Source organism: Trichosurus vulpecula, chromosome 3, assembly GCF_011100635.1.
Source record: "Trichosurus vulpecula isolate mTriVul1 chromosome 3, mTriVul1.pri, whole genome shotgun sequence".
Lineage (NCBI taxonomy): Eukaryota > Metazoa > Chordata > Mammalia > Diprotodontia > Phalangeridae > Trichosurus > Trichosurus vulpecula.
In genome coordinates, this window is record NC_050575.1 from 276,732,641 (window position 1) to 276,757,243 (window position 24,603).

General features: G+C 37.1%; 1 protein-coding gene across 1 annotated transcript in view; it reads left to right on the top strand.

The window, feature by feature from the left end:
* The window catches only part of DTD1 (D-aminoacyl-tRNA deacylase 1), a 202,705-nt gene that overhangs the window by 154,788 nt on the left and 23,314 nt on the right, over window positions 1-24,603 (top strand). The gene's annotated exons all lie outside the window — the stretch shown is intronic.

Here is a 24,603-nt window from a genome sequence, read left to right on the forward strand (position 1 = left end):
TTTCATCTTATTTTCATATGACATGGGCTTAAAGGCCTCTTAGCATACTAGTTGTCCTTTTCTAGATAATATCCAGCTTATCAATGTCTGTCTTTAAACTGTGGTGCCTAGAACTAAATATAGTATTTCTGACAAGGTCTGATCAGGACAGAGTACAGTGAGACCTTTACCTTCCTATGTAGCCTAAGATTTCATTAGATTGTTTTTTGGCTGAAAAATTACACTGCTGACTTATTGAGCTTGTACTCCACTAAAATCCCAAGATATTTTTTTCAGAACAACTACTCATGGGAAGGAACCTTAAATCTGTTTTAAGCTCTAATTGTACAACTATTCTTTCCCTTCCTTTTCCCCTTTTTGTGATTCTCTTCTATGCTTAAACATTTTGAGAAAGGTCAGATCTCCCCTCCATCTCAGATCTCCTTTTCTCCCATTGAAGCCTTCTCTTTCCTTTAGGAATACTTCATTCTACCTAATGACCTGGAGTATGACAAAGTGTTCTTCAAATCCCTTCCTTTTTTTCCTCATCAGTGTACATTTAGAAAACAGACAATAGGGTCTCAGCCACTGCAGAAATAGAAACATCATGGTTGAATCAATTTACTGGCCATTTTTTTTTTCTGTTCTCCATGCTAGTTGAGATTTTCAGCTTTGTTTTTCAAAACTGATTTGGGAATATTTACACCCTAACCCTAAGTATTAGCTTAAAATTTTTATAACCTAGTTATAGCCTAATAATGATTTGACTCAACTTCTTTCTTTAATCTCTTCAGTAACTCCACACAGCCATAGCCACTTCCCCTTTATCCTTGTGTCAGCCTCTGAATTCACCAATATTCCTGCTCATTCATCAATTTTGTCCTTGTTGTACCCTCTAAATTTTTTTTGAACTTTGCCTCATCTCAGTAGTAACCTTCTCTTTTTCCTTCTCATTTCTTCCTCTTCACATTCTACTCCCTGATCTTTCTTAATCCTCTTTAATCTTTTTATATCTTCCTTAATTGATCTTGATCCTGCTCTTTTAACTTCAATAGAATCTGGTCTACCTGAAGATTGTTCTCCAAATTTTGACTCTCCAAGTTCAACCTTTGATCTACTTCATTAATCCAAAACCTTCATCATCACCTATGTAATTTTACTCCCTTTATTTGTCTTAGGTCCTCTCCTCCTACTTTTCTCTCAGCCTTCTCCCATAGAAACAAGAAGTCAGGAAAACCCCCCACAATTAACCTAGAATAAAAAAGATCAATTGATTGACAACTAAGCCCATATACATGTATATACATACACATATACACACACAGTTTTACAGATGAGGAAACTGAGGCAAACAGGGTTCCATGACTTGCCCAGCATCACACAGCTAATAAGTGTCTGAGAACAGATTTGAACTCAGGAAGATGAGTCTTCTTGATTCCAGGTCCAGCACTATCCACTGTGCCACCTAGCTGCCTTCAACAACAACATGCATACATACATATATTTGTATGCATACAAATATACATGTATATTTAAAATCAGGGTTTTCTTTATTCCCTGACAGAATTAGAAAATAGCATGAGTCTTATATTCATAAGGGACCTCAGAGGCTGTATAGTCCAATTCATATGTGAACAAGAATGTCCTCTATTATGTATGCAAGTATTCATGCAGCCTTTTCTACAAATCCTCACCTAAAAATTTGTCTAGTCTATAGCTGACAAAAATCCTTTCTACAACATTCCAACTACTGGTTGTCTAACCTTTGCTTAAAGACCCTCGGTGAGGGAAAATATACTATCTTCTGAGGCAGACCATTCTATTTTTTCAGATAGCTTATTGTTGGGAAAGGAGATTCTATTGGTAGGAAATGGGGTTAAGGATTCAAGAGTAGAGGACGATGTAGAGTTGAATTGGGTTCAGCAAGACCTCCAAATCTTTTTTAGAGGAGCTGATCTCTAGCTATATATTCCCAATTCTGTATTTGTGAAGCTGAATTTTTTTAGTCCAAATATAACCTGAGTGTGATACAGTGAATGAGATAGCTAAGGAGATCTTAGATTGCATTAAGAGAGGCAAAACAAGGGAAATGATAGTCCCACAGTACTTTCCTGAGGTCCGACCATCCTGGACCATCGATCATATTCAGTTCTGGGGGCCTCACTTTTGAAACAACATTGACAAATTATAAGAGATTCTGAGGAGGGCAGCCAAAGGATATCCAGAGGCGAAGCCATATGAGGTTCTGTTGAAGGAATTAGAGAGATTTGGTGTATGTAAGAGGGGATTTAGAGAGTGTGTGATAACTATTTAAATATTTGTCATGTGGAAGGAAATATTAAATTTTCTTTGTTTGGCTTCAGGGGCAGAACTATGCTATTGTAAGTTTGAGAGAGACAGATTTTAGTTTGATGGAAGGAAAAACTTTTTATTAGAAGTTCCTAATATTGCTGGAGTGCACTGTTGCCAGAAGGAATTGATTCCACTTCCCTGCAGGTCTTCAGGCGACTGCTCTATACTGCAGTGGATTGAGTGCTGGCCATAAGAATCATGAAGACCGAGTTCCAATCTCCCTCTCCCCCCAGCACTTCCTGGCTCTGGGCAAATCACTGAACCTTTCAGCATTATTTTCCTCGTATGTAGGATGAGATAACACATGTAAAGTGCTTTACAAGTCTTAAATTGCTATATAATTGCTAACTATTATTATTATATTGTAGAGGGCATTCTTTTTCCAGTCAAGATTAGATGAGATGATCTCTGACATCCCTTCTAAATCTGAGATTCTCTAATTCTAGTTCAATATGTCCTTGTTGTATAATGAAGAAACTGGGGCTGTGGGAGGTTAATAGCTTGCCTGATATCAAAGCTGGTTAGGGGTACATCATGGACTGGAGTTCAACTCTCCTAATTATTGGTCCACTTTGGAGGATTAATGTTCTAGACATCCTTTGGACAAGACATTGAAGAGAAAGAATAGACAACTTCCTCCAGTTCTACATTCCTATGACTGAGGGGTAAATGGCAATTGGTTGTACCAGAAATAAGGTCTGCTGATGCTTATATTCAGTTCTGCTTTATTAGAATGTACTTCTTCAAGGAGAGGTGCCACCTTATGGTTAAAGCACTATTATTTCTGTTTTAACCTTTTATTGATGATCTGACTATAATTTAGTATTTGAAATTAAAGATGGCTTTAGAATAACTCCTCTAACTCACAGTGCCAATAGGATTCAGCTGCCTAGGGTACTCAGTAGGCTCTGTGTGCCCTTCCCCCGCTCCCCATTTTCTCTCTCTCTCTCTCTTTCTCCCCTCTCTCTCTTCCTCTCTCCTCCCCCCCCCCCAGCTAACTGAGATAGCTATTTTTCCTTACAGTAAATAGCCTCAGACTGCTGTGCTATTTGAGTTATTATTTCTACTTTGTATAGTTTCTCTTTGCCCTTCTTCATTGTCAACTCTTGCTTCTTATGGCTTTCAGTTGTTTGTAAAGAAGAGTAAGATGTTGAATTAGAACCTTAGGAATCTGCACATGAATAAAGTTCATGCAGTCAATTCTTACTCTCTTAAAAGCAAAGTTTTACATATGTAAGCTGTTTTAATTGGTTTATCTTCAAAGATATAGCAAGAATAATATGTTAGAAGTTGCAGTACTTAAGGTTTGAGTCTGAAGCCCAATATGTAGATAAATGGAAGGATGCTGAGTATTGTCTCTTTTCCTAAATTTACATGTAATCAGATTTGTTCTTACTAATATCCTGTGAAATGAATATTAGCTAGTGATAGAAAACTGAAGGAAAACTGAAAGCAGGCTGTAGCAGTCCTTTTTGTAGCAAAAAAGTAGCTGATTCATTATTAATGTATTTTTTCTTTACCATCTTTGCCATATCTTTACCATAGGGATTTATAGACTTTTAGGGTTATGATTTCTTTTTTAAAAAAAGGAAATTGTAGTTGATTTTTGAGGGATTTTGTTTATTACATCCTATGTACCTTGTTGTCAAATATTGTTGTTTCTTTCTCTACAACATTTTTCACATTTGACCTTTTTCTTCCACAGCCACCACTTTATTTCAGGCCTTCATCATGCCTCATCTTGATTATTGCGGTGTCCTCTAATTGTTCTCTCTGCCTCAAGTCTTTTCCCATTCCTCCATACAGCTGCCATAATCTTCCAGAATAAAATATAAATTGTTTGGATTTTAGAGCCCTCTATAACTTGTCTCCAACCTATCTTTCCAGCCTTACTGTATTCTACAATGTAACCAAACTGGCCTTTTCTCTGTTTCTCACACTCTTCCGTTTCTCTCCTCCCCACCCCTAACTGATACTTCTGTCTTTTTGCACCAGCTATGCCTGTGGTTGAAATGCACCTCTTCCTCCTCACCATCTTAGAGGATCACTTCCTTTAGGATTCATCTTAAGCACCACCTCCTAAATAAAGCCCAATAATGGGCAAGACAGTAAGTGTTTATTGAGTGCTTACTATGTGCCAGGCACTGCACTAAATGCAGGGGCTAAAAATATAAGCAAAAAGAAAGATAATTCCCCTGTCATTAAGGAGCTTACATTCTAATGGAAAACCCTAAGACAGAAAAGGGAGATGAATGGGGGATGGAGAGGGAGAGGAATGATGGTTGACATCGGCCCCTTCCTGAAGTGGAGGTCCTGGGAGAAACTCATCAGTGGGAGAAGTGGACCAGCATGGTGGAGAGATGTTCTAGGATCAGAATGCTTCAGGGGTGATTGAACATTAGTGTGTGAGGAGGCCCTAGATACTAAGGTAAATTCTAATGTGAGATGGCAGCTGAAGCATGGTGGCACAATCCAGAAAATCAGCAGCAGAGCGACAAGGGAAATGGAGGCCTGAGAAAGAATCTGGCAAAGTAGAAGGATGTTTTGGTGAGAGGAGGCTGCAGAGGTGGATAAATGTACCAGGGAGAGCAAGCCTAGGTTCTGGGGGCACATAGTAGGTACTTAATAAATTCATATTCGTTGGTAAATTGATAGTGGATGATCTGGAAATACTTGATGTAAGAATAGGTAAATCCAGTAATGCCATAGAAGCTTACAGAGTTTTAGGTTCATTTGTATAATGTTTTGTGGAAAATCTTGTCTTCTAAGAGACTTCAAGTGTTTTACAGATGTTTGTTCGTGATCAGTACAATGCATCCTTAATTAATAGAAATGATTTTTTAAAGCCTTTTTTGAAGTTCTGGTAGATTCAAGTATGAGGGACAAACAAGGTTGACATGAACAAAAAGGGAGTGGTATTTGGCATGGTTTAAACCCATTTGAACTCAGTGCAGTTGTACACATCTGAAATTATGCCATCTCCAATATTTGAAAAATCTATTCCTGTCTTTCCCGTTTACCTTCTTTATCTCATCACCTGCTAAGTATATTGCTTCTATAGTATCTCTCTTATTCGTATACCTTCAGTTCCTGGATAGAATATCAGACCTGAAGTCAAGAAGACCTGATTTCAAATCCGGCCTCAGACCCTTACTAGCTCTGTGACCCTGGGCAAATCACTTAACCTCTGCCTGCCTCAGTTTCTTCAGCTGTAAAATGAGGATAATAATAAAGCCTGTCTCCCAAGGTTGTTGTGAGGACTAAATGAGATAATAATTGTAAAGCCCTTAACACAGTCCCTGGCACATAGTAAGTGCTATATGAATGTTAGCTATTATTATCACTGTTAACTAACATAAATCCTTATTCACACCCACTTGGATAGAGGAAGTATAGCCAAAAAAAAAAAGTGCACTCTAGTAGAAAGAACCCTGCATTTAAATTTGTTTTAAATAGAGAGGTGTTGTGTATCTATGCAGACATCTAATACTCTGGCATTCTCACTTACATAGGTCCACTTTATATTTTGCAGTACAAGAACAAGCCATGTGATGTTGCCATCATCATTATGATTATACTCAAATGGAGTATGTTTTTTCTACTCTTGTCTATGTGGAGTATGCACTGGAATTACTTACATGTTGCCTACCCCTCTCCAATTAGAATGTGACCTCTTTGAGGGCAGGGACTGTTTTTTACCTTTCCTTTTATCCCTAATGCTTAGCTTAGTACTGGCTTGGCACATATTAGGCACTTAATAAATGCTTGTTGACTGGCTGATTTGGAGTCAGATGACCTGGATTCAAGTGCTAACAGTGCTGCTTACTACCTTGGTGCCCTTGGTCAAGTAACTTAACTTCCTGGGGCTTCTCTTTCCTCATAGGTTAAATGAAGGGATTAGATGTATAATAATAATAATAATGATGATGATGATGATGATGATGATAAATAATGGCATTTATCAAGCATTTTAAGATTTACAGAGCTTTATATACATTATCTCATTTGATCTTCACAACAGTCTTGTGAAGCGGGGCATGATGAATATCTCCATTTTGCAGATGTGAAAAATGAGGCAGATTTTAAGTGATTTGTTCAGAGTCACATAACAAGTAAGTATGAGAGGCAGGATTCACACTCACATCTGTCTGACTCTAAGTCCAATATTTATTCACTATACTACCTAGCTTCCCTTTCCAGCTCTGCATTCCCTGATCCCATGACTATTGTATTAGTTCCAACAGGTATTCCCCCTTCTACTCTCTTTCCCCTTCAATCAGTCATTCACGTCACCCTTAGACTTTTCTTTATGATCTGATTGTTATCTCTTTGTTCAAAAGCCCTCAGTGGCTATCTGCGTGCTGAATAAAGTTTATATTCCTTCACTTGGCCTTCAAGGATCTCCATAATATGTTACTACCTTATCATTCCTGGCTTATTTCATACTATTCTTGTTAATTTACTATTTATTTTATTGAAACTGGACTCCTCTCCCCTCCTCCCATACCCTATGTCTTTGTTCATAGTGTTCTTTATTCCTGGAATGTCCTCCACTGTCTCACCCCCACCATCTGTTGAATTCCTGTCTATTCTTTAAAACTGTGCCTTCTTCGTGAACTTTTTCCATATCCTTCATGTAGCATTGAACATGAATCATGTGCTACTTTGTGTTACAGTTCTTTTACTTATATTATTGAGAGACACCCTTGCATAATGGAGTGTTGGAGTTGGAATTAGGGGGTTTGGGTTGAAGTCTTGCTCAAGCAATTCCGCTGACAGCGTGGCTCTGGGCAAGTCAGCTCACTCTTCAGAGACTCAGTTTCCTTATTTCTAAAATGAAAGTAACAACACTTTCAATAACTCTCCCAGGATTGTGGTGAGGAAAGCATTTGGTTGCAAATCTGAAGGTGCTATATAGATCTGAGTTGTTACTATTATTGGTCTGTTTATTGACATTTTCTTATGAAGAGGTAGAGTCTTTAAAGCAGTTGAGAGCTGTGTTTCATCCAAACTTTGTATTCCTCCCAGAACCTAGTACAATGCTCTGGATTTTAGTAAATGTTATTCTAACTGAGTTATTGAAATGAATTGAAAAACTACAATCACTTATAGTTGCATTAAAGGAGGTTTATTGATATATTAGTTGACTTTGACTCTCTGAACTATTTGTGACTAATATACTACTTTAAGCAATATTCTGTAAGCCACATAATTCATTGAGTCCTCTCTTGCGTGGTAGGACTTTATTACTCTTTTCCTAGCGTGTAATATCAATTTAATCAATCTCTCCAAATTCCTTTTTTAGACTAGGAAATATATTTTGTAGGTTCATTTATTATTGTTTTAATTAGATTCCAAATAAGATTACTTAACTACTATTCTTATTTAGAATAATTCAGGAACAAGGAGATTAAATGAACTAATTTTTTTTCATTTTTATGTCTTCCACTAGGTACTGCTTCTCTAGAGACAGGAAATTGTGAGTAAGTTTAGCCAGTACATTATAAATGGACTAGATCAGAATAAAAGCCATTTAAAAAAATTACTTAATCTTTCATTCTTGCATATACAGTGTACATGCTGTAGAGCAGCACAGGCCACAAATTAGATTAATGCAAACACTTCTGAACAGCACTCTCTACTCCCCCACCTCCACTATTTATCAAATGAAGAGAAAGACCCAGGATCCAATACATATAACACTATAACTACCCCATACCTTCCATACTCAGTTATTCTTTTTGCCTACACTGACACCACACTTAACATATTTTTTACTCAACACCATGAATCACCAAACTGGCACATCGTCATTATCAAGAAGCAATTATTAAATGCTCACTGTGTGCCAAGCACTGAGAATACAAAGAAAGGCAAAAGCACTGCTCTTAAGGAGCTCACATTAAACACATTCCCACTCTCTAGTTTCCTTAAATACCCTGGAAGGAAACATAGACGTTTGGCCTTCACCCCATTACGCCTTTCCCATAGCCCACATACCCCAGGAACAGCTCTTTTTTGAACTAGATATCTTTTTATGTCTCTTTCTACTTCCATGCAGTACCTTATTCTGCCTCCTATAATTTTATATATTCTAATATCATGGAAAAGAAGGAAAGAAATAATGAGTCTCAGTCAATAAAGAAGTATGCTTTATGTACCTGTCCTGGTGCTCAAAGAGCTTGTGTTGTGTTGGGAGAAACAATGTGTGTACATCTAAGTAAATACAAAGTATGTACGTGGCAAATAAAATAATTGGGGAGGGGCATAAATGGTGGAGGAAAGTGCTATCAAGAAAGGCCAAATATAGGAGATTACCTGAGCTGAACTTTGAAAGGAGCTGTATATTCTGAAAGGCAGAATAAAGGAGGGAGTATATTTTAGGTATGGGGAAAAAGAATGCAAAGGAATGGTGATGAGAAATGGGATGTTTTGTATGAGGAACAGCAAGTATTCTGTTTTGACTGGATTGTGAGTGAAGGGGAATAACATGTAGGAAGCCCGGAAGGGAGGGTAAGAGCTAGATTGTGAAAGACAAGTTTATATCTACTATTCACATCTCCATAATATCCTTCCTTGTCTTCATTTTACCTTTCCCTTATTTTGGTGATAATGTATAGTTAAAAGAAGAGAAGTTATCTTTCTTTGCTCAATAGGAGAGAAAGTATGATATAGTATCTATTGTTTTCTTTTTCTTCGTGTATCATTTTGCTCTAACATAATCACTGAAGAGAGGGAAAGTGGCCCCATTGATCTGAGCAAAATTCTGAAAATTTAGCCTAGATTGTTGTGTTGATTCCCACCTCTAGTTCTCTTGTTGACTATAGGCAAATCATCTTACTTATCTCTTAATTTTCACATCTGTATAGCTGGTTAAGTAGGAGTAGCCATCTGTTGTTTAGAATTACAGAGAATTGTCATCCCAGAAATAAAAAGGCTTTTAGAAATACTTAAAGTGTTAATGGTAGCATTACTTTCTTGGGCACTGAGCAGTTTGAGGGGTACTGCTAAAAATCTTGCATTATAGCAAAGCATTTGAAACATGCAATCCAATCTTAATGGTTAGTATTATTATGCAATCCTATATTGGTTTGTACCTGGATTTCCTTGGGTGAAATCAGTCCCAGGAAAATTATGATCATTATAGGCTGTGGTTATTTGGAATGATATCCATTAGGAAGGGAACAGAGAATGTTAGAATAATTTCATTTAAAACCGAATGAACAAAACATAGGATTGCCCAGGATGAGTGCTGAAAGCCTAATTCATTGTAAATATAAATTTTCTGGATCTAATAAGGATTTCAGATCTGGTCACTTTATTTTTCATGATATAAATCAATTCTGATTTTTCTTTCACACATAATTTAGAAAATGGACAACAAACTTGAAAATTATGTAATGGAGTCTATTATCATAGTTAAAAATTCACTTTCCTCCACTTGATAATAAAATAGTAATATGAGATTTTATTTGAAATGAACACTGATTTTCTATTCCTCATGTATATTTGTTGGTCTAAATGTTTAGAGGTAGACAGCTCTTTTCTTTTAAGATACTTCATGGTTGCACTTGAATTAAAAAAATAAAAGACTCTTCACAGTTTGGGCAACCATTTCATCTAGGTGTACTCTTGCCAGTGTTTTAAAATAATGTGCCAATAGTATATCAACTGATTATAATTTTCCTTTTGTAATAAAAATTAGCACCATTTGAATACCTTCATTTAAATTATTAGCTTTTCTCAGTGGATGGTAAAGTTATTTAAAGTGGATGGTAAGTTATTTTGAACAATAATATATTTGTGTTAGACTGTTTTCTTTACTGCCTCTCAGTTGACTGAAAAATGTAGAGCAGAGAGGTCAAATATATATACAGCCCCAACTCCTCCAGCTAATAACACTCTTGAGTGCTGTCCAAACTAGGTTAAAATGTAATTGGGAAGTATTTAACAAAATAAATAAAAATACAGTAAGACATAGCTAATAATTGTATGTTAAGACTAAGTCAATATGCAGCCTGCAGGGATCCTTATGTATAGATTAGTGGCCTTCATTTCTAATTGTGTTTGATAGTACTGATGTGAAGAATATAAGATTACACTGGTTTATTGTTGTTTTTTTAATTGGAGGAGAGAGAACACAATGGATATGGATAAATCCAAGCAAATATGTTCATTTTCACTGAGTAGGTTCTTATTCTCTAGTATGACATTTAAAAAAATCTAGTTTTATTTTATTATCAGTTACAAATTCTCTCTTCCTTTCCCCCACCCCTCTTTATCTATTGAAAAGACAAGAAACACATAATCCTATACAACTATGTATAGTTAAGCAATTCTACTTAAAAAGAAATCTTCCACATTAGCCATGCCAAAAAAAAAATGCTTCATTCTGCCCTCTGAGTCCATCATTTCTGCATCTTGAGATGGATAGCATGTTTCATCATGAGTCCACTGGAATTATGGTTGGTCATTGTGTTGATCAGAATTCCTAAGTCTTTCAGAGTTGTTTGTCTTTACAGTATTGTTGTTATTGTATAACGTATAATTCTGGTCCTGCTTGTTTCACTTTGCTTTAGTTAATACAAGCCTTCCTAGGTTTCTCTGAAACCATAACTTTCATCATTTCTTTACAGAGTAGCAGTATTCCATCATATTTAGGGAACATGTTTTTATCTATTCCCAAAGTTTATCCACTCCCTCAATCTTCAGTTCTTTTCCTCCATAAAAAGAGCAGCTGTAAATATATTTATTCCTATGAGTTTTTTCCTCCTTTCTTTGATCTCTTTAGAGTATAGACCTAGTAGTGGTATTGTTGGGTCAAAGGATATGTTTGCAGACTTCGATAGTTTTTGAGCATAAGTCCAAATTGCTTTTGGACTAGTTCACCGTTTTGTTTTTTTTTTTGGTCATCTTAGCCAATATGATAGGTGTGAGGTGATAACTCTGAGTTATTTTAATTTGTATCTTTTTAATTATATGATTTAGAGTAGTTTATAATTGTGTTCATATAGTTGTTGTGTATCTTGACAGGTAGATTCCCAAGTATTTTATACTGTTTATAATTATTTTCAATGAAATTTCTCTATTTTCTCTGCTGGGTTTTTTGTTGGCAACATTCAGAAATATGGATGATTTCTATGTGCTTATTTAGTATCATTCAACTTTGTAGAAGTTGCTATTTGTTTCAGTTTGGTTTTTAGCTGACTTTTTAGAGCTCTGTAAGTAAGCCATCAGATCATCTGCAAAAGATGATAATTTTATTTTCTCTTTGCTTATAGTTATTCCTTTAATTTCTTTTTTAAAATCTTATTGCTGTAATTGGCATTTCTATCACTTTTGAATACTAATGATGACAAGTGACAACCTTGATTTACCCTTGAGTTTATTGTCTTGCCTCTTAGATAAATGTTGACTCTTGGTTTTAGATAGATACATATCATCAGGTAAAGTTCCATTTAATCTTATGCTTCTAGTATTTTTTTAACAGACATTAGTGTTGTACAGTGTCAAAAGTATGAAATATGTTTATAATTTTCCCAATACTGCAACAAAATAAAAATATTAATTTTCCAGCACTTTATGTAGTATTAGAATGGATTGTTATTTAAATGCTTGATAGAATTTGCCTATAAATACAGCAGTCCTGGACTTTTTTTCCTTTGGAAAATTTATGGCTTGTTCAGTTTCTTTTTCTATAATAGGATGATTTAAGTATTCTATTTCATGTTCTATTAATCTAGGTAATTTATGTTTTTGTAAATATTCATCCATTTCATTTAGATCGTCAGTTTTATTGGCATAGAATTGGATGAAACAGTGCCTAATAATTTCTTTGAGTGCTCTTTATTAATTATGAAGTCACCTTTTTCATTTTTGATACTGATAATTTTTTCCTTTTGTTCAATCAGGTTAGCATTAGCTAATATCTAGTTTTAAAAAACTGGCTTATAGGGTTTTTTTAAACTATGTATTTGCCTTTAACTTTGTTTAACCTTTTTGATTTCTAAGGACTTTGTTTTGGTCTTTATTTGGGGGTTTTAAATTCATTAGTCTTTTAACGTTTGTTTTTTTAAGTTGTATGCCTAGTTTTTTGATCTGCTCTTTCTCTCTTATGTAGATGAAAGCATTTAGATATAAAAATTTTCTCTTAAGTACTACTTTGGACATATGCCTCAAATTTTGGCGTGTTATTTCATTACCGTCACTGTCAGTTAAGGAAAGTGATTTGTTCATTGACCCATTTATTCTTTTTTTTTTTTTAAGAAGGACTTGAAGTATGGTATTTTATTTTATTTTTAGGCAAGGCATTTGGGGTTAAATGATTTGCCCAGGATCATACAGCTAGTAAGTGTCAAGTGTCTGAGGCCAGATTTGAGCTCAGATCCTCCTTCCTCCAGGACTGGTGCTCAATCTACTGTAATACCTAGCTATCCTCACCTGTCCATTTTTTAGAATTGAGTTGACTAGTTTACAATTGATTTTTAATCTTTGCTTCAAAGGCCCTTTGTTGAATGTAATTTTTGTTGCATTATGATTGGTAATGCTGCATTTAATATTTTTGCTTTTCTGTATTTGTTGGTGAGTTTTGTTTTTTGGTTGTTTTGTCCTAATACATGGTCAGTTTTTATGAAGTTGTCCTTGAATAGGTATTATTACTTTCTATACCCATTCAAGAGTCTCCAGAGTTCTATCATATCTCAACTACTTATTCTCAAAACCTATTCAGGTTTTTCATTCCTTTTTTGTTAATTTTTTGGATAGATATATCCAGTTCTGAGAGGGCTAAATTGAGGACCCCCACTATTTTATTTTGTTCTGTTTTTTTTGTTTTTTAGCTTTGATTTAGTATTTTATTTTTTCCCAGTTACATGTAAAGACAATTTTCAACATTTGTTTTAAAAACTTTGAGTTCCAAATTCTTCTCCCTCTTTTTCCCCTCCCCCCAACCATTGAGAAGGCAAGCAATTCAATATAGGTTACACATGTGTAGTTATGCAAAACAGATCCATAATAGTCATGTTGTGAAAGAAAACATAGACAAAAAAACTGCAAGAAAAATAAAGTAAAAAAAATATATGATTGAATATTCAGACAACATAAATTCTTTTTCTGGGAACGGATAGCATTTTTCATCGTAAGTGTTTCCGAGTTGTCTTAGATCATTGTATTGCTGAGAATAGCTAAATCATTCACAGCCGATCATCTTAATAATATTGCTATTACTTTGTACACAGTACATTTCACTTTGCATCAATACACACAAGTCTTTCCAGATTTTTCTGAGAGCATCCTGCTCATTATTTCTTATAGTACAATAATATTCCATCGTAATCATATACCACAATTTGTTCAGCCATTCCCCAATTGATGGGCATCCTTCAATTTCTAATTCTTTACCCCCAGAAAAGAGCAGCTATAAATATTTTTGTACATATAGGTCCTTTTCCTTTTTGGGATACAGATCTAGTAGTGGTATAGCTAGGTCAAAAGGTCAGCATGGTTTTATAGCCCTTTGAGCATAGTTTCAAATTGCTCTACAGAATGGTTGAATCAGTTCACAACTCCAACAACAGTGCATTAATGTGTCATTTTTCCCACATCCCCTCCAACATCTCTCATCTACCTTTTCTGTCCTGTTAGCCAATCTAATAGGTATGAGGTAGTGCCTCAGAATTGTTTTAATTTGCATTTCTCCAATCAGTAGTGAGTATTTTTTCATATGACTATAGATAGCTTTGATTACTTCATCTGGAAACTGTTCATATCTTTTATGATCATTTATCAATTGGGGAATGGTTCTTATTTTTATAAATTTTACTCAGTTCTCTATATATTTGAGAAATAAGGCATTGGTCAGAGAAACTTGCTTCAAATTTTCTTTTACAGTTACTATTGCTAACTGTATTTCCCTCTATCCTTCTTCCCCCCCCCCCATTTATTCTATTCTCTCTCTTCTTTTACCCTGTCCCTCCTCAAAAGTATTTTGCTTCTGAGCAGCCCCTCCCCCAGTCAGCCCTCCCTTCTATCACCACCTTCCCCTTCTCTTATCTCCTTTCCCTCCTACTTTCCTGTAAGGTAAGAGATTTCGGTACCCAATTGCATGTGTATGTCATTCCCTCTTTGAGTCAGTCCTCATGAGAGTAAGGTTGACTCACTCCCCCTCACCTCCCCACTCTTCCACTCCACGGTAATAAAAGCTTTTTCTTGCCTCTTTTATATGAGATAATTTACCCCATTCCACCTCTTCCTTTCTCTTTGTCCCAGTACATTCCTCTCTCATTCCTTAGTTTTATTTTTTTAGGTATCATCCCTTCATATTCAACTCACAACTGTGCCTTCTGTCTATACATACTTCTTCTAACTACCCTAATAATGAGAAAGTTCTTATGAGTTACAAATATCATTTTCCCATGTTGGAATGTACACAATTTAACCTTATTCAGTCCCTTATAATTTCCCTTTCCTGTTTACCTTTTTATGCTTCTCTTGAGTCTTGCATATGAAAGTCAGATTTTCTATTCAGCTCTGGTCTTTTCATCAAGAATGCTTGAAAGTCTTCTGTTTCATTGAATGTCAATTTTTCCCCCCTGAAGACTTATACTCAGTTTTGTTGGATAGGTGATTCTTGGTTGTAATCCTACCTCCTTTGCCCTCCAGAATATCATATTCTAAGCCCTCCAATCCTTTAATTTAGAAGCTGCTAAAACTTTTGTTATCCTCACTGTGGCTCCACCATATTAAAATTGTTTCTTTCTTGGTTCTTTCAGTATTTTCTCCTTGATTTGGGAGGTCTGAAATTTGGTTGTAATATTCCTGGGAGTTTTCATTTTGGGATCTCTTTCAGGAGGTGAACTGGGATTATTTCAATTTTTTTTTTAATGAGGGGAAGGCAGGGCAATTAGGGTTAAGTGACTTGTCCAAGGTCACACAGCTAGTGTGTCAGGGGTCTGAGGTTGGATTTGAACTCAGGTCTTCCTGACTCCAGGGCTGGTGCTCTACTCATTGCACCACCTAGCGGCCCCAGTTCTTTCAGTTTCTATTTTACCCTCTTGTTCTAGAATCTCAGGGCAGTTTTCCTTGATAATTTCTTGAAAGATGATGTCTAGGCTTGTTTTTGATCATGGCTTTCAGGTAGTGCAGTAATTTTTAAATTTTCTCTCCTCGATATATTTTCCACATAAATCATTTTTCTAATGAGATATTTCACATTGTCTTCTATTTTTTCATTCTTTTGGTTTTGTTTTATTGTTTCTTGGTTTCTCATAAAGTTTTTAGCTTCCATTGGCACACTTCTAAATTTTTAAGGAATTATTTTCTTCTGTGAATTTTTGGGCCTCCTTTTCTATTTGGCCAGTTCTGCTTTTTAAGGCATTCTTCTCCTCATTGGCTTTTTGAATCTTTTTTGCCATTTGGGTTAGTCTGTTTTTTCAGGTGTTATTTTCTTCAGCATTTTTTGGGGTTTCCTTTAGCAAGCTGTTGACTTGTTTTCTTATTTTTCTGAGGCACTACCTCATCTCATTATTTTCTTGCATCATTGTCATTTCTCTACCCAATTTTTCCTCTACTTCTCTTGGAAAATCCTTTTTGAGCGCTTCCATGGCCTGTGACCAATTCATATTTTTCTTGGAGGCTTTGGGTGTAGGAGCTTTGACTTTGTTGACTTCTTCTGGTTGTATGTTTTGATCTTCCTTGTCACCAGGTTGTTGTGTTTGTCCTTCATTCTCAAAGAGGACCGTGACATCAGGGAAATGATGACATGACTTGCAGTTGACTTTGATTTGAGTGAGGGAGGGCTGTGCAAAGTCACCAGCCTCACTTTCTCTTCCAGAGCCATCTGATTCCTGATATTCACCAGGACCACTGGAGATGGCCCAGGATGCATTGAGAGACGCTGGCTGTTTTGTCCATGGTCAGGGTCTTTTCAGGTTTTCACCTTGAGTGAAGTAATGCCCACTCAGTGAAATTAATTTAAGAAATTAATCAAGGGATGGCCCCTTTAATAAAAACTCAAAAAAAAAATCAAACTGGGAGGGGAAGACCCTTAGGGTTCCTGACCAAAAGAGAAACAGTTACGATTTGGTATTTACATTCACTCTGTGCTAGAAGGGCAGGGACCTATTGTCCAATCTATGAGCTTCAGGGTGATTTGGGGCTTGGTTTTTGAGAAAGAAATCTAGCCAGTAAACCCAAAGTTAAGGAGGCAGCCTTTGGTCATTGAAATGGAGCATGGAGAGGAGGGAGAGAGAGAGGCTAATCACAGGTTGTGTTTGTCCTTTATTCTCTAAGAGGACCATGGCACCGCGGAAATGATGACATGACTTGCAGTTGACTTTGAGTGAGTGAGGGCTGTCCAAAGTTACCAGCCTCACTTTCTCCTCCAGAGCCATCTGAGGCCAGTGACCTGATATTCACTAGGTCCACTGGAGATGGTCCAGGATACCCTTTCAGGCTAAGGTCTTTTCAGTTTCTCACTTTGAGTGAGGTACACCCACTCAGTGAATAGGCCTCTTTAAGAAGTTAATCAAGGGATGGCCCCTTTAATCAAAACTCAAAAAAAAAAAAAAGAAAGAAAATCAAACTGGGAAGGGAAGACCCTCAGGGTTCAAGCAAGATTATATAGTCTGATTCCTGCCCCCCTCCTGCCCCCCTTACCCCTTCCCCTCATTTTCCCAGCTAATTACTTGACTTTTTAATGCTTTGTTAATGTAGGACTCTGATTCCTGAGATATTTCTAGGGGCCTGTAAATTTTTAGTTCTTCCGAGGTTTTATGATCACAGGAGAGCTGTTTACTCCTCTCCTGGTCTGTGCTCTGGCCTGTGAGTAACCATAAGCACTCTTTTCTGCCTTGGAACTGTGAGGAGGATTCCCCTTCCACTGCTGCTCTGCTGTGCCAGCACTCTTCCTCACCCCAGGACCACCATCCAGGACTGTGACCCAGATCCAAGCACCAGCAAAGCAAGAGAATCCTGCCTCAGTGTCAGAAAAGAGATCCTTGCAATCCCCCTTTGATCAGCCATTTGATCCCCCCACTATCTATGGGCGGAGAGCTCCAGAAGCAGCCACTGCCCCTGCTGCCACCGTAGCCACTGCCCTGGAGCTGGGGCCGGACTGTGCTCCTCTCTCTTTCCTAGGTCCAACTGACCTTTCCTGCTGACCTTCTAAGTTGTCTTTGGTGTTTGTGGGTTGATGTACAGGGCACAAAGACCCCTACTCAATTAAACAGTCTTGACTAATAGCAAAAAGAAAAGGTTTATTGTAGATTCTTTCTTGAGAAAGGACACTCCCTTCCGCACTCAAGGTGGCACCAATGGAGGAGTGTAGCGCAGTACTCAGCAAAGCAGATTATATGGATCCTAACTGCAGTTGTCCCTCCCTAACCCCCTTCCTCTTAGCTCCTTTGTGGGCCTTGAGGGTACAATCTATTCCCAGAAATCTACCCAGCAACAAAGAACAAAAAGGTGTGAAATCAGGGACAGGGACTGTGTGTTCAGCAAAAAGGGAGAGGGAGGAGGAGTAGAGGCTAGATAAATGGGACCCTGCAGTTGGGACATCTGGCTCTGTCTCCTGATGTACTTTCTCTCTGCTTTCTCAGCAGAGTGGTTTCTGAAAAATAGGGGTGCAGGGTTCGGGGTGGATAGCGGGAGACGTCAGGTCCTATCCCATGCTGAGGGGGCTTCACTATTTTAGCATTCCACTCAGTTGAGAAGTAAGTCTGGAAACCTCCACAGCTGCCAGTGATTCAGTCCCCTGAGGCTTGCTCCAGGTTTGCCAGGCTAATTTGTGCTGGGTTGGCCAGCGTTGATCTGTATTCCTCTCCGAGCTGGGTGCAACAGACCTCTTCTGTCTACCTTTCCAGTTGTCTTGGCTAGAAATTTGTTTCACTCTGTCATTTTGTGGGTTTTGCTGTTCTAGAATTTGTTTAGAGTCAATTTTTATAGGTATTTGGAGAGGTTTGGGGGAGAGCTCAAACAAGTCCCTGCTTTTACTTCATCACTTGGCTCTGCTTCCCCAAAGGTGGTTTTCAAGGAAGATAGGGGCTCTTTGAGGTGGAGGTGAAGAGGGAGTGCATTTGAGACCATGGGGATGGCCAGTACAAAGGCACTGAAATAGGAAGTGGCATATTGAGTGTGAGGAACAGAGAGAAAAGCAAAGAGTGAGAAGGGGAGAGGGTGTAGTGAGACTAGCAGGGTAAGTTGGAGCCAGGTTGTGAAGCTCTCTCAGAGAGGAGGTTGTATTTGGTCCTAGAGATAATAAGGAACAACTGGAGTTTATTGAATAAGGGTCAGATTTATTCTTAAGGAAAATAATTTTGGCAGCTGAGGCAGGATAAATTGGGGTGGGATAAGACTTGTTCCAGGGAGACTAATTAAGACCTTGCAATAATCAAGGCGAGAAATGATCAGGATCTGAATTAAGGTGATGACTGTGGGTAGAGAAAGAAAGGGTTGGATGTTATGGAAAAGCAAATGGCAAGGTTTGACAACTGGTTGAATACATGGAATGAGGGAGAGAATGCCGATGACTATGGACTTGAGATGTTTGGAAGAGAGGTGAAGGTAAATTCTATTTTGGACTTGGTAAATTTGAGATGTTTCTGGAACATACAGTTTGAAATGTCCAGTAGGCAATTGGTGAGGTGGAATTGAAGCCTAGGATCAAGATGGTGTCTGGACATCAGTAAGAAAGTGTAGCGGGCGCAGGACTGAGCCAGGAGTGTGATAAAGAGTCTGTCTAGAGAAGTCAGAGAAGATAAAAAATGGAAAAGATCACCATCAAATGGGGGTGGTTAAGGCATCATTTGTAGGAAAGGGCACAATCAGTTGAATGAGGAGGTCAAAAGCTGGATTAAAGGATTGATAAGTGAGAGAAGAGGATGTGAAAAGAACTGTGTAGACAAATTTTTCAAAGAGTTTGGCTGAAGAGGAGAGGACAGAGATTGGCTGATAGCTTAAGGGGATGGTAGGGTTTAATTAAGGTATTTTAAGTATTGAGAATAATTAGGCACGTTTGGGGGCAGCTAGGTGGTACAGTAGATAGAGCACTGGGCTTGGAATCAGGAAGACTCATCTGCATGATTTCAAATCTGGCATTAGCTGTGTGACCCTGGGCAGGTCACTTAATTCTGTTTGCCTTAGTTTGCTGAACTGTAAAATGAGCTAGCAAAGGAGATGGCAAACTACTCCAGCATCTCTGCCAAGAAAACCCCAAATGGGGTCATGAAGAATTGGATACAATTGAAATGACACAACAATAGCAGTCCTGTTTGAAGGCAGTAGAAGAGTAGAGAAATAGTGGGAGGTTGCAGTCTGCTGAAGAAAATGAGAGGTGATAGGATCAAAGACCTATGTAGATGAGTTGTCCTTGGTACCGAGAGGAGATAGTGAGATGGAGGGAGGTGTTGTCAAGGTGGTCTGAGATGAAAAGAAAGAGAGAAGAGGGAGATCAGAGTGAATGGCTTCAATTTTATTAGTAAAGTAAGAGGTAAGATCCTCAGATGAGAAAGGGCAAAAAGGGTGTCTATTCTGTTCCATGAGGAAACTGGTGAAGGGGTCATGTGGTTCAGCTTTGATCCCTTGGCCCTTGCTTTCTACCAAGGCCTAGACCCTCTAGCTGGGTAGGCATGGCTGCCTGGAGCCTAGTGATAGACCTGGTTCCAGCTCATGTATAAGGTAGCCCTAGCCCAATTCTTAGTCCCTACCCTGGAGGGTAGGGTTTTATTAAACCTTCCTGGTTTAATAAAATATTTACTTTCAACTTTGAATCAGACTTTTTACAATAACATTTCCTTCTTATTTCCCTCTGTTGCTCTGGCTAGAGAGTAGCAAAATTGATCAAAGAGAATAATCGAAAGTAGCTTGGTTATAGAATATTTATGCTTATCTCAAAACATCCAATTCTATTACTTGAGATATTTGCTAAATTCTCAGTGTGTGCAAAATACATTGCTGAGTGCTGGGGGAACCATAAAACTTGGGAGAAACATAGTCCTTGACCTTATAGAGTTTTATGTTCAAGTAGGAAGTTGTAACATACACAAGTAATAATAAAAAATAATACATTATAAGTCCATAAGAGAATAATTAGCATTTTATTTAAAATTTGCAAAAGCACTGGCTGTGAAAGGAAAGAGGGAAGGGATGGTAACGTGAGGGCATGGGAGATTTAAAATATAGAGTTTTGGGGTTTGTTTTTTTAAGGATGGGGGTTTTCTGGGCATGTTTATAATACCATTGTTAACCCATTTGACTATACACTGCTCTGTACCTTTAACTCTGTACTCCCTTGTCTTATTGTTGCTCATGACATGTCAAATTTCCACCTTGATTTATTCCTACCCTAGTTTATCTTATACTGCCTTCACTCTTATTCATGTACTGCTGAATGCTGATGAAGAAGAGTCATATAACTTTGTGAAAGTTAGAGAAATTCTTACAACTTTGTTTTCCAATCTCAAATGGGTCCTTGCTTCAATATGGCAGTTTTTTTCTTCTTCCTTAACTGATTCTCTAGCACATTTTCTACAGCAGCGGTTTTAAATTTTCTCAAACCCTCCATATTACCCTCTCTTTCCTCCCTTTTAGCAGAGAAACTCCTTTTTTACTGATAAAGGGTCATCTGTTGTAGCTGCTTTTTGTCCTCGGTTCCACACCATAAACCCATCTAAATTTTTCTGCATTCCCTTTTTCTTTGCTCTGTAGTCTCTGAAAAATTAGTGAACTCTTTCAGGAGTTGGCCTCTTCACTCAGTTCTTTTTTCTTTACCTTTCTGTTACCCAGAATTTTCCTTACTTGCTTACTCTTTCCTGTTGCCTTGTAATTCTCCTAGTCTTACCCCAGTCTTAAAAGAAAAACAAGAACAAAACCCAAAAAGTCTTTAATCAGTTCTGGCGTTTCTCCAAGCTCTTATCTTCTATCTCTTCTCCACTTTCTAGCCAAATAACTACAACAAGTCATTGATTCATGTGACTTCCACTTTCTTACTTGAAAAGTGACATATGAAACAGTGCATAGAATCAAGAAGGAACTTGGAATCAGGAAGACCTGGGTTTGAATCCTGCCTCAGCTACTTAATAGCATTATATCCTTGGGAAAGTCACTTAGCCTCTCAGCTTCAGTTTCCATGATCTGTAAAATAGGGATAACAATGAAACTTCATAGGAATTTTGTGAGGATCTCATGTGATACTGTAGGTAAAACCTGAAAACACTACATAAATGTGAGCTGTTATTAGTCCTACAACTACTGCTTCTATTCATGCTGCTTCTACTCCCATCATTACCGTTTTTTCCCATTCTCTTCTTAGCCCCTTGAAATTTGGCTTCTGATCTTATACCTTGAAGGCAATTGTTTTAACCATTGAATCCAACAGACTCTTCTTTTCATCTTGTGGCAGTTTTTGGCACCAGATACTCCTGAATGTTCTCTCCCTTGGCTTTCATGGCAGTGTTCTCTTAGGATTCTCCTCTGGCCACACCAACTACTTCTCCTCAGTCTTTCTTGCTGGATCACTGTTTTTATCTGTTGCCTTCTTTCTGTAGGTGTCCTCAAGGGGTTTTCTCAGCCCCCTTTTCTTTCTGTATTCCCATAACTCAATATCCAGTCTTAATGTCTTAACGGAATTCCAGTCCCATATGTTTTGTCAGCATCTTAAATTCACAATATTCAAATTTAAACTCAATCTAATTCCCTAAACTCTTTTCTCCTCCATACTTCCCTTTTCTGTTGAGGTCTGTATACTTTCAGTCACCCAACCCCAGAGTCATCCTTGACTCTTCACTTTAATCCTCACATTTAGTTTCTGTACCATGTCACTCCCATCTCCATAGCATTTCTCTTTTTTTATCCCTTTTTTCTCCCCTCACGTAGCTATGACCCTTTTTTACTTGTCATTTGGTCTGTTGCATAAGCCTAACTGGTCTGTGCCTTTCCATCCCATTATTCACAGTTGCCAAAATAATTTTTCTTAAATACAGGTTTGACTATGTTATACCTTGGTATTAAAAAAATTCAGGTGTTTGTTGCTTCTGTTAAAAAAAAAATATATATTATATATTGTATATATACACACACACATATATACACGCACATATGTATATATACACACAATACATATATACATATATGTATACACACACATACATACATACACACATATATGTATATAAACTTCTCAACCTGGCATTTTATATCTTCCCTGCCTATGGCCTCCCTTTCCCAACTTCTTCTACATAATTACTGTTGACCCTATATTACAACTAAACTTGCTTCCTGGCACAGGCCATTTTCCATATCTGGAATGCACTGCCTCTTCACTTCTACCTCTGTGTATTCTTAAGTTTCTCCAGGCTTTGGCTCAGGTGCTTCCTCCGCCTTATAAGCTTTTCCTGATGCCCTTATCTGTCAGTACTCTTTTCTTCCCTAGATTATCTTCTGCTTGCTAACCTTTTTTACATGTTGTAAAACTTGCTTCTTTTCACATTTTTATGTCTTTGTATGCTAGCTAATGGCTAGTATAATGCCTTGCATATAGTAGGCCATTAATTGATGTTTGTTGGAAACTGCAAATATGTATAGTTGAGTCTCAAATGCGTATTTCATGGTAGATGATTATGTATTGGTCTCATTATTATTTCAATTGTAGTAATTGCCAATTTCCTTCAAATTCACTTGTAATCTAATATTCTCTGACTAACCTCTTCTTAGACTTGAGGATATGGATCCATAAAGAGTTTGAATAACTTGACCTATGCCATAGAATAATTTTATTAAATATTAGTTCATTTATTATTAATTAAAAATAAATAATTATACATTTATATGTATGTTTATTAAATCCTTTTAATTTCTATTAATTATAACTTAAAATAGCAATGTAATATAAATTCCTTTTGTTAAGAGTGGTATTATATAAATTAAAGTCCATATTTAAAATGAAGAAATGATGGCACGAGGAAATGTGATTCATCCAAAGTCAAGGCCTTATTTAATACTAAAGGTATGGATTTAGTGATGTATGGAATGCATTGAGAGGCAGTGTTGTTATGCAAAGGTTAGAGTGGCAGTCTTGAAGCCAAGAAGATGAGGGTTTAAGTCTCACCTTTGACCATACTGGCTATGTAATTCTGGGCAAATCCCTTAATTTCTTGGTGTTCTCTAAAACTGTAAGTGGCAGAGAAGGTGGCCAGAGGAATAAGTAATTGTTATATATCCAGTAGTTCATGTCCTCCCTTGAGGAAGTTAGGTTGGGAGTTTCTGTCCCTTTCAATAGGTCATGAATAATTTCATCTTCATAGAACAGTGAGACTGCAGGCGTAGTCAGTCTCAGCAATGCCTTGTAGTCTTTAAAAAATAACAGTAGACATTTGATCTCTATAACTTACATTGTAAAATACTTCCTTGGAATCCTTGCAGGGAGTTGTTGAAACAGAACTTTTCCATCCAAATTTGAGTCTATAAAAATCATAGTTAACTATGACTTCTCAGGACTTGCATTTTCCTTTTGTTATTTTCTTCTAACCCTAATTAGATTTTGCTTATATGCAGAGTAGACCAATCTGAGAGATAATAGCTAGAATTAAAATAATACAAAAATGGTGCCATACTTTGGCATGTTCCTAGTAAGAATAAAAAGAGTATTCACAACAATAAGACCTGAGGAAAATCTGTACAGTTATCTTTTTAAGTAAACATTTGATTGAAGAGAAGTCATTTACTGAAGGCTTGACTAAAGATGAAGAAACTTTTGCAGTTTTTCTCTGCTTTATTGCTGACTTGCTTAGCAGGCTTCCATGCTACTGTATACCTCTCTCAAAAGTAATATGGGAATAAAACATCTGCTCTTGACATAACCTTTTCAGAATAATGAAGATTAATGAGAAGATGGTGACTGGAGCTTATGGATCAGTAATTCTGAGTGTGATCTTTCCTCAGAGAATTAGTTATATGAAAAGGATTATAAACTGTAGAGTGCTATATAAATCTGAGTTATTATTTTTAGACTACTCTGAGCATCCTATACTAATTCTATATTCTTGGGAGTTTAACAAACCAGAAAAGTAGTAAAATCTGATTGGTTTTCTTTCTATTACAATAAAAATATTTTAATAACTTTCATATATTCAATACTTTATGGTTACAAAATTCCTTTACCTAATACCTTTACCATTTAAGAAATGAACTACAAGACAGTATTCCACAGAAAACTAAAATTTGCTGTCATTATTATAAAAAGATATCATGTGAAATATTGCTTCAAGAGACCATACAGTT